Genomic DNA, 19,920 nt, shown 5'->3' with positions numbered 1-19,920 from the left:
TAGATTCACAGAGTTTTCCTTTCCACAAGCATATTGGGTCTCTCAGCTGAAGCTTTGTAAAACAGATTTCATACTGATTGGTTCACATAACTGGAAAGTCCAGCTATAGCTCTGGCTTCAGGTAAGGCTTCATCCAGGGGTTCAAAGACTTTCAGCAAGGACTTTTTCCCCTCCATCTTTCGGTTGCCTTTCTTAATGCCAACTTCATCCTCAGGATTCACACTGTGGGCCAGCAGATCTAGGCTCTCCCTTTATAGTAGTAGTTCAAGCCTAACAGCTTCACATTATACCATCCAAAAAAAGAAAGACTCTTTTGTGGTAGCCCCACAAAAGAGAGAGAGTCAACTCCTTTTTCTCTTAAGCCCCAGACAATATGTTATTTGACTCTCATTGAGTCATAGGCTCATGCCTGAACCAATCATTGCAGCCAGAGGGTCAGATGTGTGATTTGCTTTAGCTAATCAAGGCTCAACTCTGGACTATGGGTAGAGTCAGTTGCCTTCAAATCATAGATCAAAATTGAAGAGAAGTGGTTTCTCAAGATAAGTTAGGAATATGATCCTAGAAGGTGGGAGAATGGATGCTAGGGAGAGCCAAATAATATGCTTCTATGCCAATTCCGTTAATCTGCCTCCTACAGTTGGCAGTTTCCCTTATTTAACAACCCACCTCTTTCTATCACACAGCTTTTATCATAGAGCTGTATGCTTTACCTGGCATTGCTGGAAACTCCTTGACAAGTGCCCAGGTATAGCCAGTAGACCAGTGTGGTGAACCAACACCCGTGGAGGAGATCTTAGCCTAGGACAGGGCTAGGTTAGCGGCCAGCCCACTGCCTCTTGGAGAGACCTCCCCATCAGTCCCTATCCTTCAAGCAGAAGCTCTCTCAGTCATCTGGACTTCAGTGCCAGACTGTCCTCACTGCAAGTAGGGTAGCACTTCATTCTTTGAGTGCAAAGGAAAGGGACTTACTGTTCTTGGGCACCTACTGTATACCAGGGAAATCACATACACTGTGTCATATCTTCCTATAGCCACCCTGGGAGGTGAGTATTGTTATTATACTTTAAAGAGGCAGAAATGGAAGCTCAGAGAGGTGAAGTATCTTGCCCAAAGTCATACCACCTATAAGAAGCAGAACATGGATTCAAACTAACATGTTTTTCATTCTAAAGCCTGTGCTTTTTATCAACAAAAGTGAACCCTCCAGAAGAAGATCAATCAATGAATATATATTTACTGAAAATCTATTATTTATCAAGAACTATGCTCAACATGGCTTGCATAAGAGTGAATGCAAAGTGTTTCCCCTTTTCCCTAGGAATAAATGAATGGAAGAGAGAAAGAAAGTAGGAAAGATAAAAGCCTGGTGTAATGAGAGAATCCTTAGCCATCCTAGTGGTGCAGACAGTGCCTAGGAAATCAGCATCAACATATAATAACAAGAGCATCTACAGCAATGGGGAGCAATTTCTTCAGCAGAGGTGTAGTGCATGACTTCTTTAGGCAGCGACATCAAGTCCCCAGAGAAATTAGCCGCAGCTGGGGCCACCTTGCAGTGATGTGGTAACCAAAGCAGCACTTGAGAAAGGGGGCAGGCCAGCAGCATCTATGACAGTCCCATTAGGCAGTATTTCAGCTGTGCCCCCAGGTTGGGATGCCCTCAGGGAATTGCTGTTAGAGAAAGATAGTACACCAATAAACATGAGAATGGGTTCTGCTACCATTCAGCCTCTGCAATCTGGAATAGAACAAACAGAAAGAGCATTTGCTCATTCCGGGGTTACCTTGAGAAGCCAACGTAGCCATAAAATTTGTGCGCGCTTCATCTAATAGGGTATTAGGGGGATTTTTTCAGCTCCGGCAAGAATATGGCTTTTAGCTACATCAAAATGCAACAAACCAGCCATTATCCAACTCAGTCTCCATATACTTTATACCTGCACCCTAAACTTACGTAAACTTTTGAAGGATTGTGAGTTAAACTCATTCCTTTGCCCATGATCCATAATATGCAGTAGGATGGCACCAACATGAATAGCAGTTTCTCCATTACAGATCTCAGAGAATATGGGCAATTGTGTGTGATTTGGCTTGTTCTGTAGGTAGCCTAGAGCAAGAGCCCTCAAATTAGGTTCTGCAGAGAACTAGGCTTCAGAGAGAGTCTCAAAGATGGCAACGGGTGTGGGCAGGCGGAAGCCTGTGTGTTTCCTCCCTCCGCCCCTTCTCCCAGGCGCCTGCACTGCAGTGCTTCTAATACTGGAGCCCTGTGTAAGATTGTGTCTGCAAACAACATTTCACTACCATCCAAGGTTTAAAAGCCGTGGTCCTTGAAGAGAACACCATGTTTCTGCCTCTGAAACATCTGAGATATTCTCAGAATGACAAGTACTAGAACAATATAAAAGCCAACAGCTATGGAGGATGCCAGCTACTGGGGGCAAGTCTCTCCTGAATTTGCGTGGGATCGTGTTACCTGGTATATAATAGGCTGGTCACGACATCCAGAAAATAGAACTTCTAGAACCTTCATGAGACCATTCATCATATTCTGAGACATCCCCTCCCAATGAGAATTAAATCCTTTCACTAATTCACCCGCAGCCAATAAGGCGCTATGATGATAAGTTCTAAGTAAAGCACAGGGCCTTCAGCCTTTGGGTTGTCCATCCAGACTAGTGGTGGTATAAGGAGGCCACAGACTATTTTCCGCCTGACCTGCAACCTGAGAGCATCAGGGAATGCGTTTAAGACATGGTTTGGGAAAATTATGCTATATTTTGAGGTAACGAGCTCCTCTGGGAAATGATGAAATGACATTCTAGTGTAAAATAAAACACCCAATTAGTTCCATCAATTTAAAGAAAATTATATGTGAAACATATAATGTCTAAATGTATCTAGTCAAACTAGTACTTCTTCATTGTAGAAACCAAATAGTCAGTTTTTAGACTGTATTTTTAAAAATTTTCAGCAAGTTGTGTAACAAAATGCAACCACTGTCTGAATTCCTCTCCTGGTCCTATTAATGTGTTGGAACCGCTCGCTTGATATCTGGGTCTAAATCACCCCCATTTTATAAAGGCGGAATAACAAATTCTCTCACCTCCCTAGAAGAGCTTTTGTGAGGACTAATAAAAAGATTCCATTGTGCTTTAGCCTCTGACAGTTGACAATGTAAGAAGCTGAGTAAAATGGAAAGATTCTGCAAAGAGAATTTTCTCTAGAAATCCAGTGGTGTCTTTGCTGTTGTTGATGATTGCACACTAACAATGGTTAAAAATGTTCTGCCAGGAAAATAGTGAGGATTCCGTGGCCGTATCCAAAAAGATACAATTCACTATTGAATTTTGAACACTCATTTCAGTTCATAATAGGGAACATAATTAAAAGTTTCCATTTTGGTGATTGATTTTTCCCCCTTCTTATTGAACCTAAAGTTACTGATGTTCAGGCCTCTGTCATTAAGTGTTTGAGGGAGTATGTTTTAGTTCTTCCTTTTAAAGAAGGCATCCTGGTGGCAGTTTTACTTGGGAGAGAAAATGTAATGTGCTCTTTCCAAGTGCCTGTAACTGGCCTAGGGTTGGCGCTTATAGACACCATGTAGAAGATTGGCAGGTGTAAAGACTATGTTAGCATATTGGGCCTGAATTTGTGCCTGTTCAGGAATCTGTCATTTGGAGTCATCTGAGGAATGAATTTTACCGGTAATTCCTCCTTAAGTGAAAAGAATCATTAAACCAATTCTTTTAGAGCACACGACATCTTTAATGTTTCTTACGGGCCATTTGTGGAATGAAATATTGTCATTGCTCACACCACAGCTTCCTGAAAATAGAAGGCACCACAGACAGATTTAACAAGGGCCGTGCCTCACCTCGCTGTGCAAGCTGATGGGCTCATTCTGGTCCCACACAGCTCACCCAGAGTAAGAGCCAGACCACTACCATACAAGGATTCACCCATAAACTCCCAGATTTCCAGAACTTCTCATTCCAATTGCAAAATTTGCCTGTACAGATGAACATGAAGAAGAAGTATGCAGTGAAGATAGCTGGGAATGAGCAATAATAGAAAGGCCCAGAGCAGTCAGTGGGAGTGAGATACTTCTGACACTACCTGTCACACCCCATGCTTACTTCTGTGCTACATTTGCCTTCGGAGGGTTCATACACCCCCACTTAGCATCACTCCCCCATTGTCCCCTGTGCCTGTCTAGCCAAACAATATAACTCGAAAGTACCAAATATGAGAGACAATGATTTGGTGATTATTGATATGCTTTTGTAAAAAATAATAGATCTACTCCTGTTACACCAAACCAGATACAAATTTTGGGACTTGGAAGGCCTTTAGGATCAATCCATCAATACCACTTATTTTGCAGCTGGGGAAACTGAGGCACAGAGAGATTAAAGCCACTTGTCCAGAGTCGCAGTAAATTTAATCAGAGAACTAAGACCCAACCTCATGTCTCCTGACTCCCAGTTCACTGTTCTTTCTACAGGACCAAAGAGCCCATGGCTTCTTTTCATCTTTTATAATCTCAGTTCCTGTATTTACTCTGTCCTGAGGTTCAACCACTTGCACTCTGGGCAGGTGTCGTGGTAGCTTTGCCTAAAGGTGAATTTCCTGGACAACATGTTGCTTATGTGGCAGAACAATATTCTGGATATTAATGTGTGCATGCGTGCATACGTGTTTATTTCTTCCCTCACCCACCCCGTTCCATTTCAACACCAAGCAAGTAGCCAGGGGCTCAGTGTGCTTTTTTAATCACAGGGATATATGCCAGGAAGAACAGCTGAAGCTACTTCAACGTCCTGGCTTTTCATGTCTTTTATCAAAGCTTATACTCCTTAAAGTGGTTATGCTAGGAGACCTGGAGGGCCAGGGGGAGAAAGGGGGTGTCTTTGAAGGCCAGGAGAGAGAGAGAAGGAGGATATTCCCCAAGGCTAGAAAAGAGGAACAAAATAGGTGGGTCTTTCAATTAATGGGACATATGTCCTACTGGGTGGCAGAACTTATGTGAGGTGACAAGACCTCAAAGGTGATGACCACATGGGGCCCCCAAGGAGGCTGGACCTTGAGCCCTGGGGCTCCAAGCCCTAGCAAAGACACCTGTGCCCTAACTGTGGCACAGAAGCAGCCGAGCCATTGGCACTTGAAGGAACTGTGTGAGCTGGATACCGAGGGCTTCAGGGCTGCCCAGTGTAGATCAACAGCCCGAGGGCCTCTTGGATGCGCTGGTAAGATCCAGTGGGAGAGTTCCAATAGTTATGAAAGAATAAATTTCCTGTGGCTCAGTGTGATCGTGGCTCAAACTCAGATATAAATTGACTTTACAAAACAAAGAAATGGGATTTTTTAACACCCTAGTTTATAGGCAAGATTTTTACCTGCTACATTTGTGTTAAAAATTATATCAAAGCATGAGTATTAAATTTGCCTCAACAACTGGAATCCTAGCAACATTTTTTAAGTGTATAAAAAGGCCCAACTTCAAGACTAATGATTTGTTCTGGAAAGGTTTATGGTGTGGTACAGGCTTTGTCTGCACTGTAAAGTCTTTCCTGACCAGACTCACCCTCCTCTGGGCTCTACCGTCTCTTGGAAATGCATCTGTAATTGCATGTGACCCTCTGCATTGTAATTATTCATGTATAGGACTCTCTCCTCTGCTAGACTGTGAGCTCATTACGTGTAGTATCTGCGCCGTATTCTTCAGTGTATCCCCAGGAACCAGCAGGAACACAGGCACTAGGAGACCATCAGTACATCTGTCTACTGCTGCAGTTTGAGCTGTGGCTTTCCTGTAGCATTTTCCCTCAGAAGAGTTTCAGAGCAAATTGTGGGTCAACAGCTCAGGCCACACATAGTTTCATTGTGAAATTTTAAAAAAAAGTAAAGCAAAACAAAACCCCCCAAACCTATGCATTCTTCATTTGACATAACGAAAACAGGAGAGCCCAAAGTTATTTAGAAGGTGTGAGGTTTCCAGATTTTTAATTCTGTTGTTGTTTTTGCTTTCAACTTAGGTCAATTCAAGGGGAGTGTCTAGTATGTTTGGGGCACTTTGTGCTAGGAGGAAGTGTGCGTGCGCGCATGTGCCCGCATGTGTTCTCCACCAAGGAGCTCACAGCTTATTAGGGGATGTAGGCAAAACCAATCTAAATGGTGGAAAAATCATGTTGCAAATTCTCTTACCCTCATACCCACTGTAGGGGCCCCTTCCAGGCTAACATGAGCCTGCCTGCCTGAGGTCTGGTACAAATGCCAACCCACGCCAGGCACTCACATTAGGGGTACAGTGATATAAATGCAGGGTTTTGAAAGCAAGGGGTTAGGTTCAAATCCTTTATTTGGGTCTTAGTTATTTCCATTTCTTCATCTGTAAGTGGATGTGATATTTCCCTCAGAGGTTTGATGAGACTATATCATACTTAAAAGTGCAGTGTTAAAAAAAATGATGCTGTCAAGAAAGAATAAGTATATAAAACATGTCAGGGAATGGGGTGGAGAAGATACAAAATAAAGAAGTAGAAAGGGTAAATAACGTCTATTTAGTCAGTGAATTTAAACACAAAAGAAGAAGAGAAGCTGGACAGAGGTTGAAGTTGACAGTAGATTCCAGTGGGACCATGGGGATTTGATATATTGGGGGAGATGAGATTATTTAGAAGCAGAACCAATTAAGTTCACCATAAATGCTACACAGGAACTGGGAAGTCATAATTTAAAAGAGTAAAATAGTCAATTCAGTGGAGACGTAGAAGGTGACTGGACAGGGTAGCAAGTAACTTTTGGGGACAGTGAGTTGGCTGGGGAGGGACATCAGAAAGTTAATGGAAATTTGCAGGGGATAAAATACAAAATACGTGAGCTGAAATACAAAGCACGAGGAAAAATCCGTCTCCGCAAGTCACTGTATTACTTACCTAGGAATCAATATAAAGTGTTTTGAGCTGCAGCCCCCAAGGAGATTTGTATGACCAAATTGGCCATTTCCATGACCTGTGCTGTCAAAATCAGTCAGTTCTTAACTCAGAATGAAAAAAATGATTAGGTCTGCTTCCAGAAGTTTGTCTTGTTTGTTACTGGATCAAAGCCACAATGATACATTAATTCTTAAGCATAATTTTATATTGAAAGGAAAATAAAGTGTGTCTGTAATCATTCAGTCAAAAAAAAGTACAGTGTAAGATTCATATGTTATTTGTGTTTATTTCCCAGTTCATCAAATTTGCCACATCCCCAAGATCTTAGAAACAGAAACAAAAGCTAGTTCTCCTAAGTACCTTATAGCCAGTTTGGGGGAAACACTGATTAGCTCTTCCCTGAGAATATGTAGACCTTTAGAAGTTAAAACTTATTTCATTTTTTCCACTTATAAAAGCAATGCATGTAAAATGCAGAAAAGAAAAAGAAGAAAAAATCGTGCATTGTTCAGTCATTCAAAGAAATTCACCACCAATAATTTGATGTACGTCCTTTCTATATTTTCTATGCATCTTTTACTTTGTAATTGTGATCTTACTGTATTTCACATATGGTTTCCTTTACTTATCTTTATAATAAAAAGGGAATTTAAAAATACTTTCTCAAAATAAGATGGCTAAATCTAAAATGCTGTGCATTTGCAAGCTCTCATTTCCCAGTTTGTGCAACAAGATCTTACCAAAATCTTTAACAGGCAGCAGCATCCAGCATCAAAACTGACCATAAATTTAGAGAACCCATTTGGAGGGTCACGGTCAGCAAAGTCAGCAGATTCTAAAGCCTCTCCAGTTTCTGTGCCTTGCCAAGTGACTGAAGTGGAGAGGCAATTTGACTATTGCCTTCTGACTTTAATTAATGTTTAATACTCAGTGGCAAAAGTACACTTCCTCTTGTACGTTTTCATTAGTCCCTTTTGAATCAGTTAACACTCTGCTTATAAAGATGTGGATATTTTCTCTAATTACTGTAATTTTGGTTGCTGCTGTAAAAACCAGCGCTCCGTGTCACACTGTCAGAGATCATTACAGATGTCTACCTGCTTCTCCACCCCCCTCCCCTGGAAACCATCCAGTCATCTCTGGAAAGTAAATGCAGTAAAAGGTTTAATGAAGGAAAGGAAAATCCAGACATACCATGTCTCAAGTCAAGCTCTTCCAGAATAAAACCAGAATGTATTCATCAGGGTGATGAATTGTATTCTGTTTAAACATTAAGGATATGGATGCAGAGTTCTGTTACTTATAATAAATTTCGTTATTGTAAAATCCAATTCATTCCATGGAAGAAGAATAAATTGATATGATTTATGCTCTCAGAAGCACATTTCCCACTCCTAGTATTTCCTTCCGTATGGAGAGAGATCAATGAGGGTACAAACCCTGGCCTCTCTCCACCCCTTCAGTTCCCCCATCCCTGGGATGGAATAAGTTTCATCACTGGCAAATTTGGAAGAACTGGGCATGCATGGCTAAGCTCCTTCCTCCTTCCTTCCTCTTGCGAGCCAGGTACCACAGGAAACATGTGTTCTAGTCTGTTCCTACTGTGTGGGGAGGGCCTGTGGTCTTCTAGCACTGTCTATGACTAAGTCAGTCCATCTAATTCTGTGGTTCAGTATTGGGAGATCCATCTCAGCCACATCCTCTAACCCAGCTTCTAGAAGGGACTGTGAGGGACTATCTTGATCTCTCTTACACCTTCTCTCTCTCTCTCTTAATTGATTCGAAACACTTGGTGGGTAAGATTGGGTGCTATTTACCAGCTCCCTTAAAAGTCAGCACCACCAAACACAAAGGCTGGTAATTCAAAAACAAAACAAAACAAAAACACCACTCTTTCTTAGGCATGTTTTTTAAGGAGTTTTCTTTTTTTAATTAGTCACTCTTTGTTCTGAATTTTCAGTGTAAATTCTGCTATACTCTCTGCCTTCTAACTAATTCTGAATCTATTTAATGAAAAGGACGAATAGGAAAGAGACCTAGCTGTTAAAGGCTAGAATTTTCCTTGGCAGGAAGCTGTTGCTTTTCATGCATTGGGTTTTTTCCTCTGTTATATTAGGGATTGTTTTCTCCATTTTACTGAGGCTACATGAGGTTGAGTCACATTCCCTAGTTCACACAGCTGGTTAGCAGCAGAGCAGGGAATGGAACTGTCCAACTCCAAGGCCAGAGCTTTTTCTTCAGGAAAGCTTTCACTACATCTCTCCCTACAACCCTGATGTCCTATCCTTTCACTGTCATGGCCATTAGGAGAAGGGCAGAAAATGGTGCCCTAATAAAGAACACTTGTTGAAAGAGGGCAATGGTTTGCTTGGGAGCCATCTTTAGCCTACAGTCTCCTGGCTATAAATTGAACCTCTTTTGGTAGTTTTGGTTTCTTTCTGCCCCCCAAAAGGTTAAGCCATATATATATGAAACAGAGATTTAGCCAAATTTCTCCCATTGCAAGAGTTTCATTTTCCCAGGTACTTCTGAAAAAGACCTTGTGGGAGATTCCGCATTGTTTTTAAAAATGTCTTACTTGATCATGCTTTTGATTGCTTTGGTCTAACCAAAATTCTTTGCAATTGAAAAATGATTCTGGAGAATTTTTTCCCAGATTTGTTCAACTGGTTTGAAAATGTCACTACAAAAGTCAAAATTTCTTGAGTTTATTACTCAGGGAATTCTTGCCTCTGAGAAGGTTAAGGTTTATTTATGTCACCACAATAATAAAACCCATATTTTAGAGAAACATCCAAGTGTACACTATTTTTTAAGTGAACTTTTCTCACTGTTGATTCACTTGCTGTAAATAGAGTAGTGCTATTTTCCTTCCTGTTACTGTAGGCAGCACTCGGGAGAAATACTATAAGAGCCTATTAAGTTGAGAAAAATAGAACCAATTAGAAGCTCACGTTCCAGGAATTCAGAGTATGGCCCCAGGGGTCAAGGCGAATTTTATAGAGGAGTACCAGTACCTAGCTCATGTCTGCCACTTACCTAGAAGGGGCTTCGTGGATATGTGTTCAGTGAATGAAGATAAAAATCTGGATGATCATTAAGGATGGGTGGGAATTAGGCAGTCTTCTCATGCTTCAAATGGAACCGAATCAGAGAAATCTATAGGTGTATGTATGTGTGTTTTGATGTATCCTTCCTTTGTGTTATTCCTTAAGATCTCAAATTTAAAGTCCTAGAATTCTAAGACATAAAGCTAAAAGTATTTTTGAGGATAGAGGACAAGAAAGCTGGAATACAAAAATTTTTTATAAAGTATACTTCATAAGTAATTATATCTGCCATCTCACATTTATGTCATGGTAGATATGGAAAAAATTGCATTTATTTTTATTGGTGTTTAATAATCTTTCTGTCCATGACACATTGCAGGGCTTATGTGTGCTTTTGAGGGAAGAAAGGCAGCTTTTAACTCATATACGGTGCATTCCAAATCTACATATTTTCCTTTTTTCCCCCAATTCCTTTCAGGATTGTGTGCCTTGGCCTGTACCAGTGGAAAGCGAGAGAGAAACAGACCAATACTTGTTGTTAGAGAGGTTTCTAACACAGAGAGAACTGTTTAATTTCCCTCTCATTACAGCTAGCTGGGAGCCGTAAGCGTTAGTGATGCTGGTTCACCATGATGCAAATTCAGCTGTCTTCTCAATTCCTAGGACTTGGGAATGCTGAATTTGCAGCTGCTGCGATATTTTTTATCTCAAAAAAAATTTTTTAAAGCCTCCAGCTTCTTTCATTTATCTTGGAAAAAACAAATATGTACATGGTGTACTTTTACTTCCTTAAGTTTCATTTAGAACAGATGACATTTCTATGCAGATTTTTCTAAGAAAAATAGTTGCCTATCTGCTTTGATTTGTTGATCATTTTAAAGTGCTCAGAATTACCAAGAGCACTTACTCTCTGAGTCAAGTTCTCCTGCTGATAGAACACCAATGCCCCCTACTGATAAATTTCCCAAAATCCCTTAGAAAATGAGAACATAAACCCTTCACACAGGCACGATATTCACCAGCCTTGTCTGAAAAGGACGTGCTTCTAGGGTCATCGTAGTCTGCTTTATTAGCCTCCCATTAGTGTAATTTCCTCTATTAGTCTTTACTAAAGCAGCTAGAAGTTATTTCATGCTTGGCTGGCTTTATTAGAAAAACAATTTTAAAGGTATCAGCAGAGCTTTATACCTGACAAAATGAGAACCAGAACTAACATTTGATTATGGTAATGTAATTCCTGTTACATTATATTTATAATTAATGGGAAAAGTCCCTCAAAATACTTTCATATTTGTCTTCCTGTTTCTTCAGTATTTATAGAATTTCTGGCATATGAGACTTTAAAACCTAATCCTCCAGATTTTACTTGAATCCCATCTAATGTCGTTTCCATTAAGTAATTGCTTGGTTTTTCCTTGCAATAGAGAACACACCTATCAAAGCAACACATTGCATCGCTGGACAATTCTGACAAAAAGTTCATGCAAGATTTTTTCTGTTCAGCTTTCAAATATTGGGCCAGTTTTTACCCTTTGGCTGCTATAATAGCTTTTGCTATAACAAATCTAATTCCTCTTAGTTCTTCAAATATTTAAACAGAAATATCATGTCCTTCTCCTGGCATTCTTATCTTCCCCAGGAAGAATAATGTCAACTGTCAGAGAAAAGGCAAATATTTCTATAAATGTGAGACCAAAGGGACAAAGACTTAGGACAGAATGTCAGTAGGATATAAAATTCCTGTTTTCAAATCATGCACTAATTGTTTCTCTTTCTCTCTGTCTCTCTCTCATACACACACACACACACACACACACACACACACACACACACACAGAGTACACTCTTCTTGGTTCCCACAATACACTTAAAAATGGCCATCTTTGAATTCAGTAAAGGAATCAGGAGACAAATTCAGTTTCTGTAATGGTGTGATTTGAATGTTTCCAAGAAGATCTAATCTTAGGGCTCCTTCCTAATTGCCTGGGAATTGTTAGACCTCCCTGCTCAGACTATATTCTTAAGCAAGCAATGTCAGATGAGGATTTGTGACAAGATTGAGAAATTAGTGAACTTGGACTGAGGTTTTTTAATCAGCAAATGCCTCACAAGGCCAATTGGATCTTTGTGAGATGCTTATCATTCCACTGAGTTCTACCACTTCTCTTCAGGCAGATGCAAAATCAAGACTCCTGGTGCTCTCTGTGTAAACTTCTCCTCCCCTCCTTTAATTGCAGTCTTAATTTTTCTGTCTGAGTAGCCAATAACCAAGGCTATTGCCATGATTTACTTAAACAATAATAAAGCAAGCAATGACCTTAAGCCAAGAGCCAATATAACATGAGTATAGCTAGGCTTGTTCTGCCACTAAGTCCTAAAAGTTGCTCTTTGCTGTTATAATTTTCTTAAGATAATGCAATATAGTTGTATATGTTGTATTCTCTAGGAAGCAGACACTGAGAAGGAATAAGAGTGCAAAAGGTTCAGTGGGGAGTAACACATGAAAAGAGTTGGGTAGGTGGAGGCATCAGCCCATGATGCAGACCAGAAGAAGTCTCTGCCAGCCCAGTGGGGCACTTAGAGCAAACATTGCTCATTTAAGGAGTCTCTAGTTGGACAGAAATGGCTAGGCCTTTAGACCACATCTTGTTTAGCCATTGACTTGGGATGGTCCAAGAAGAACATGGCCTTGGCTACCTCTGCTTTGCCCCATCATTGGTTGGGGCCCCTCCTGATAAGAGCAAGCCCACAGCTCAGAATATGAGGTAGACCCTGAAGGAGCTAACTGCTAAGCTTATTAAAGATAAGCAGAACCAGGTCACTTACTTTAGGAGCTCACAGTTTAGTGGTTGTCATGCAAAACAATTCATTGCTGCTCTGTGGTGTGCACTATAATAGGAAAATGAGGCTCTATCTGAATAGAGAAGAGAAAGTTTCAAATGCTGCTTAGAGAAAACAAGGAGTTACGATTTAAAGAAATTCATCCCGCAGAGAAATGGAAGAAAGAATAATTGAAGAAAAAGGAAAAACATATGAATAGGTACAAAGGTATTAGCAAGACATATGTAGGTTGCCTTACATTTAGTAGAAATGTATGATTAGTCTGTTGATACTTGCAGGGAAGAGCTATGAGATGAGATTGGAAAGGTAAGGAGGACCAAGCTCATAGGATCCTGGGTGGCATGCTAAGGAATTGGCATATTTATCCTCTAGAAAAAAGAAATCAATAGACTTCTGTTTTTAAAAAAGTGCTTTTGTGGCAGTGTGATATTAAGGAGATAGAATCAATCAGATTTTGAGTCTGCCTAAATATGGAGTAGAAGAAAGAAAGAAGGAATAATCAGGGACGACTCTTCATTTTCTGGCTTGAATAAGTGTATGGAGGGTGGTGGATTTTCAGAGAAGGAAATACTGCAAGAGGGTTTCAGGAAGTGGAAGGAGGAGGCATTGCAGTTCAACTTGGAAATTCTTGAGTATGAGATGCCTAAGAAACATCTAAGGGAAGATGTTGAGTATAGATTTAGAAATATGAGTCTGGACTTCAAGAGAGTGGTCTGGGCCAGAATTGTATATCTGTGAATAATCAAAGTATAGGTGGTAATTGAAGCCATTGGAGAAGTTCAGTAGAAAGTAAAATCTAGACCTCAAGAAAGGGGTTTATGTAAGAAATAAAGATTTCAACATATAAAAGGCAGTTGAAACCCTGGGAATACATGAAATCCCCCAGCACAAACAGTGAGAAGAAAGAACAAAGCTAATGGTAGAAGGAGGTGTGCACGTGAGGAGAGTTGAAGAAAGAGTCTCCAGATGGAATTCTGAGACCAGGAAAATAACCATGAAAGAAAGGAAGCCAAGGGAAGAGAGAAATTCAAGAATAAAAAAAGTGACCGGGAATGTCAAATGCTGCAGAGACATCAGATAAGTTTAGGACTGAAAAGTGTTTAGTGGATTTTTCCATTAGGAGGTCATTGATGACTTAAATGGGACCAATTTGAGAAGAGCACATGAAGTTAACCCCTGAGTAGATTTGCAGGGCAGGAAAATCAAAAGATTGGGCAGTAGCTAACAGCAGTAATAAAATCAAGGGAGTGTTTTATTTTTTGTTTGTTTTAAATGTTTAAGATGTGCTCGGAAGCAGTGAAGATGGAGAAGTTCAAGATTCAGAAAGAGGAAAAAATAATGGAGAGCAGCGTTTCCAAGAAAGACAAATTAGTTAACAGCTGAGAGTGAACAGGCTTGTTCCCTTAGGTCTTGGTCTTTAAGTTTTGCTGTCCTATTACTTTTATGCCCCTCTCATCACCACCACCCGGTATTTGAGCAATTATTTTAGATCCAACTGTTAGGGCTTCTGTTTATTACCTCTGTGAAATGTCTTTAAGTTAAATTTAGTCATTCATTCCAGACTATAGAGAACTTGCTGGATTCTGATTTTGTCTTTCAGTATGTATACTATCCCTTTAAAGTTCACATCATTCACAGATATGATAAGGCTGACTTATAACTCATTTGCAAAAGACAGAGGAATGCACACACCTAGATTCCTCCATTAACATTACTACTGATTCGTTAATAAACTCATTTTAAGTTCATCCAATATTCAGTATACTTATCATCCAGTCCATAATTCTATCTTGTCCATCAGGTTCTCAAGGTCACCTTTTGCCAAATTCCTGGATGTAATCTAAATAGACCACAAATAACCCATTTCTGTGCTATGCCAATCTAGTAACTACAATAAAGAATGAAATAAGATCAGTCTGACGTGACCCTATCCATACTTAGGAACTCATCCTGGCTCAGCTTGATCAGTGCTCCCTCTTCTAAGAGCAAGGAAAGTTGCCCTATAGCATTCATTCTATAATTATGCCTAAGATAAATGTAACATTTATTCTTCATTGTTAGTAATGCTTTTAATTCTGTATACTTCCCTTTTTGAAATTTGGAACTACGTTTGCCAATTTCTAACTTTCTTCCTCCTTAAAACTCTCATTTGGAAGTTTCTTAGTGGCCTGGATGTGATTTCTCTTGGAAAGCATATTTGAACTCATTTAAAGCAACTTTGCTCTTCTTTGATCACTCCCTACCTTTGGGACTAATGCCACTCTAACTTTTTAAATCTAAAGATGATCTTACCTCTGGGTCACATAGCTACTTGACCACAAGTCTCCTATTCGCGCCCCCTGTATCCCTTTCAAAGTTTTTCAGACAACATAAGAATAAGAAAAAGTTTGCATAAACACTGAAATCTAGGGAAAAATGACATTCAAATGACGAAAATGTCAATAACTGTCCACAGATACGGTACACATTGACTCTGAAGAAGAGAGAAGACACTGAGGCCAACTTCAAAAACCTCTTGCCCCCCCCAGAGAAAGCAGCAGCATCCTGGGAAGTAAAAGAGAAATCCTTGCAAAAATCCCACTGATGTTCCCTGATTAGGACAGGGGCAGACGGGGATGTGTGGGATCAAATTCCTCGGCCCTCTTTCCGCCAACACAAATCAACATAATAGCAAATGACGGCAGCACATTTATAGTGCTTACTTATATGCCAGAGACTGTTCTAAGCTCTTCATATGTAATTAGTTCATTTAGTCTTCACATCAGCTATCGGTTGATAGATACTATTGTCTCCGTTTCATAGGTAAAGAAACTGAGATATAAAGAGTTAAGTGACTCCCCCAGGTCAATGAGTAACAGAGGCAGGACTTGAACCTGAACTCCGGCTTCTGGAGTCCAGTCCCTTAATCACTGAACAGACTACCCCTCAACAGCAAAAGAAAGTAGCTGTGTCTGGTGTCTATGGCCACAATAGTGATGCACTCCAAAGCATGATTGTAACAGTGATATGTAACAGTGAGCATTTCTTTAGCTTAGGAGTTTGTGGGTTGGCTGTTTAGACCTTCCTGGGCAGTTCTCCTGGTCTTGACTGGGCTCATTCATAGATCTCAGAGATGACTAGCTAATGCCTGGGGCTCACACATCGTGGGTTAGTTGGCTGTCACCTAGAGTGACTTGGCTCTCTTCCATGTATCTTATACATCTCTCTGGCAGGCTAACCCAGGCACATTCTCCTGGCAAAGGTAGAGGTGCAAGAGCAAGCAGGAACACACACGTGCTTTTGACACCTCTGCTTGTAGCCACATCTGCACACATCTCATTGGCCAAAGTAAGTCACTGCTCTTCAGTGAGAGGAACTACAAGATGGAGAGCATGGGCGCAGGGAGGGGAGAAGACTTAGGGCCTTGAGTGCCATTAATTACCACAGTAGCTGTGCTGAAAGGGGCCCAGTGAAGCTTTTGCTGCAGCAACAAGAACTCTCCAAGATGCTTCAGGGCTCTTCCCTGAAGCCATGGTGGCAGCTCCCAGAAGGGAGGAGAGCCCAACATTATGTCATTTAGAGCCAAATGCTTCAGATAACTGGATTCATAAATCTGGCCTCCAGAGGAGATTCTCCAATGAGAGAGAGAGAAAAAAAGAAGCAGCAACACCAGGGCAACTCTAGCTCCCTCTCACTCCTCCCCTCTCAGACTTCCAGGTGACCTGCCTGGGTACTTGCATCCACCTGTCCTTCATCTGTAACATCTGAGAAGAGGACTTTTACAGCCATCAGAAGGAAACCTAAAGAGAGATTTTTGAGGAAATGAGTTTTCAGTTTCTTAAGGGGTTTAGATTTACTATATGGCAATTTACAGAGCATTCCCTGTTATTAATGGTTGTCTTGAGGCCCTTGAGAGAACGTGGGCTGTAGGAGCAGTGGTTTGTGTGTCAACACCCATCTGGCTGGTGTCTGGTTCTTGCACTTCATCTCTGGCTTTCATCCATTTACTGAAAAGGCACTCATGGAGCACCTATCACATACGAAGCTCTGGGAACACAGTAGCTGTGCTGTGTTCATAATCCCTGGGGACTTCTTAGTCTAGTGCACTGATTTCTCACAGGCTCCCAGGTGGGAGAATGTGTCCTCCAGACCCAGGGCACTCACTGGGATAGCTTTAGGAATTAAAGTGGCATGATTATTGCTAGTCTACCTCCCACACCTCTCAGTTTTTGAACATGCTGAGTGACTATAATCTCCACTTCAATATATCGAGCTAGAAATATTTTTCCTCATTCCCAGGGAATAGAGTTCCTATCCTCCTTCATAGAAAACAAAGTAACTTGTGCCTAGGAAGGGGTTAAGCTAAGCCTGGGTTAGTTCATACAGCAATACTCACAGTTTTCAGAATCTGCTTATGGAAACTGTAAGAAGATGATGATGCCAGGTGTAAGGTGTCAGTTGATGGGGCTTGGACCAGCACCCTGACTACACACTCTGGTTATCACAGTTCTGACGTCAAAGATGTCACGAAATGTGAAGACACCATTGAAATGATCTTTCACATACTGGATTCCCTACCTTCTGGTATCCATTGCAAGAGGTCAAAAGACAGAGGCAGCAGTCCAGAATGAAAAGGTACCCTGTGTTGAACAATTATTAACTACTTAAGAATATAACTAACTTCCTGAACGTTTTCAGCTCAACATGCCCGGCTTAAAATCAAATACTCCAAATTTGTCTTCTAAAGTAATTTCACATTTCATTGAATAAATTTCCATTGACAAGGCATGCTCAGTCATAAGGACCCTAGTATAATGGCAGAGTATTTAGAGTGCTAAATGATATAGATTATGTATTGTGCCGTGTTCAGAAGGTTTTAAAATGGAACAATCATTTTCAAAAGGAACAAAAATCAATCCTAGAGGATAAAAATGAGAAAAGGAGGCTTCAATGACTTTCAGAACCTTCAGTCAAGCATGGATTTCCAGAGACTGACAGTTTTTCTTAAGAATTGGGAGATTATGGGCTCTGAGAGCCTTTCCCCTATCATGCATATTAGAATAATTGTTCCTCTAATTCAGATCTCTAAGTAGCTTAATGCCTGTTCTTATCTTAGTTCAATTTAGAGAGAACATGAGAACAAAAATGCTGTATCCGTTCAGTGTCTGCTTCTCTAAATGAAACTGTTCAAATGCTCCAAGCTCTGAGCTTATGTGGTTAACATAACTGGACGTTCCTTCCAAAGATAACATGGAAAAAGCCTCTCCCAGCTGAAGACTCAAATTACAAAGTGGTCTTATGATTGTTAGGGGGTATAATAACCTCTGCCTAATGAGATATGTTTGGGGATAACTTAACCTAATATTAGAGGGGGGAAAAATCTTTGTTCTGTTCAATGCTCTGAGTTTAGAAGAATCACCGTGATTACACCAATTTCCATGCCAAACTCTGTGATATGGCACACTATCAGCTGACAGAATTGGGACCTTGCTGCTGCCTTCCTCCAAAATTAAAATAAACCATTGATGAGCAAATGTCTAGCAATACCCAATGCTAGATTGCCTCTTATGTGCCTCTCCTCTGGAGAGGATACTTTGGAACAAGAGTTTTCTTGTCTCAGGAACGTGCAGTACTTTGAAGGAGCACAGGAGTCCTTCAAGCAGGTACTGAAAATGTTGTGGTATTCTACCCCAATTCAGGACCCATTCATGTATCTGAAAAGGTGATACTCCTTGTGTAATCAGGGGTGCCCTAATTGTAATCAGTTGGTAATGACTGTCTGGAACACCATATGGAAAATGATTTGAAGACCTAACTTGGTTCAACAGGAAAGAGTCCCAAGAATTACAGGTGCCGTCTGTCCTAATTACAGATGGAGGAGCATGGCATATTTGGCATGTTTTTGTCATTGCTAGTTCTGTTGACTTCAAACTATTATTTTTTTCTTGCATTTTTTCATTTCTTTAGAAACACAGAGGAAAAGGAACCCTGGTTGAGTGTGAGGGATGGGTTTAGGTCCTCCACACTTTGAACAATGAAGATATTGATCCTATATTTGTGTCATTCTCTAATAGTTTATTAGGTGCTTGTTATAAAATGGTACAGGCATTTCTGAGCCACAAATATCCAACATAGGAGTGCTTGGAGAAGTGGACAACTGGTCCTTTCTGCTCTGGAGACAGAGGAGATGTACCTCCTGGAATCCCAAAGAGCAAGAAAAGTTTTTTTAAACTGCCAGTTCTCTTATTGCCTGCTAGACAAGAGGCACAGCCACATCTGAGGACTTTGTTTCTTGGAGATGACTGCTTTCCTTTCTCTCCATCCTTCTCCAAGCCTAGTATAATAGCAGACATTCCACACATATTTGTTGTGAAAAGGGTTGGATCCATGTTCCCTAGAGGTGCCTAATGCTAAACTGCCACAACTTAGGAAGCATATTTCACCATAAAAGCATTTTTTAAAAAGATTTTTTATTTTTTTCCTTTTTATCCCCAAACCCCCCTGGTACACAGTTGTATATTCTTCATTGTGGGTCCTTCTAGTTGTGGCATGTGGGACGCTGCCTCAGCGTGGTTTGATGAGCAGTGCCATGTCCGCACCCAGTATTCGAACCAACAAAACACTGGACCGCCTGCAGCAGAGTGCGTGAACTTCACCACTCGGCCATGGGGCCAGCCCCCCATAAAAGCATTTTTTAAGTGGTCACATTCCTACGTTAGCACCCAAAGCCTTATTATTTTTTTAATTCACAACACAACACAGAAGAGCTCTCTCTGTCTCCTCCTCCCTTCTCAATACAGCCCTCTAATCTGCCTCAGAGAACATTGGGGTTAATTCTGTCATATCCTTTGTCCCTGTCTATATTAACCACAATTAGAAAACAAGGACTTCAGGTCATCTCTGGGGTCCACAGCTCCATGCATCTCTAATTGATCTCATCTCCCACCCTCCTCAACCCCTAACTTGCTGCCCTATAAACTCCAAAACTCACAAGTCTGTTATCAGTAAAGTCCTTATCTTCTTAACCTTGTCTGAGCAGTTCCTTCCCCTCCTTACTGTGCACTTGGCTTTCTTAATTATATTGCTTCCCTACAGCCCTCTGAAGTGACTGT

General features: G+C 40.8%; 1 protein-coding gene across 9 annotated transcripts in view; it reads left to right on the top strand.

Annotated features, from left to right (window-relative positions):
• Positions 1–19,920, top strand: part of PLPPR1 (phospholipid phosphatase related 1) — a 440,629-nt gene that overhangs the window by 360,769 nt on the left and 59,940 nt on the right. The window lies entirely within an intron of this gene.

This window comes from Equus asinus, chromosome 10 (assembly GCF_041296235.1).
Source record: "Equus asinus isolate D_3611 breed Donkey chromosome 10, EquAss-T2T_v2, whole genome shotgun sequence".
NCBI classification, from domain to species: domain Eukaryota; kingdom Metazoa; phylum Chordata; class Mammalia; order Perissodactyla; family Equidae; genus Equus; species Equus asinus.
The sequence above is the reverse complement of the archived record's forward strand: the minus strand, read 5'-3'. Positions and strand labels throughout refer to the sequence as shown.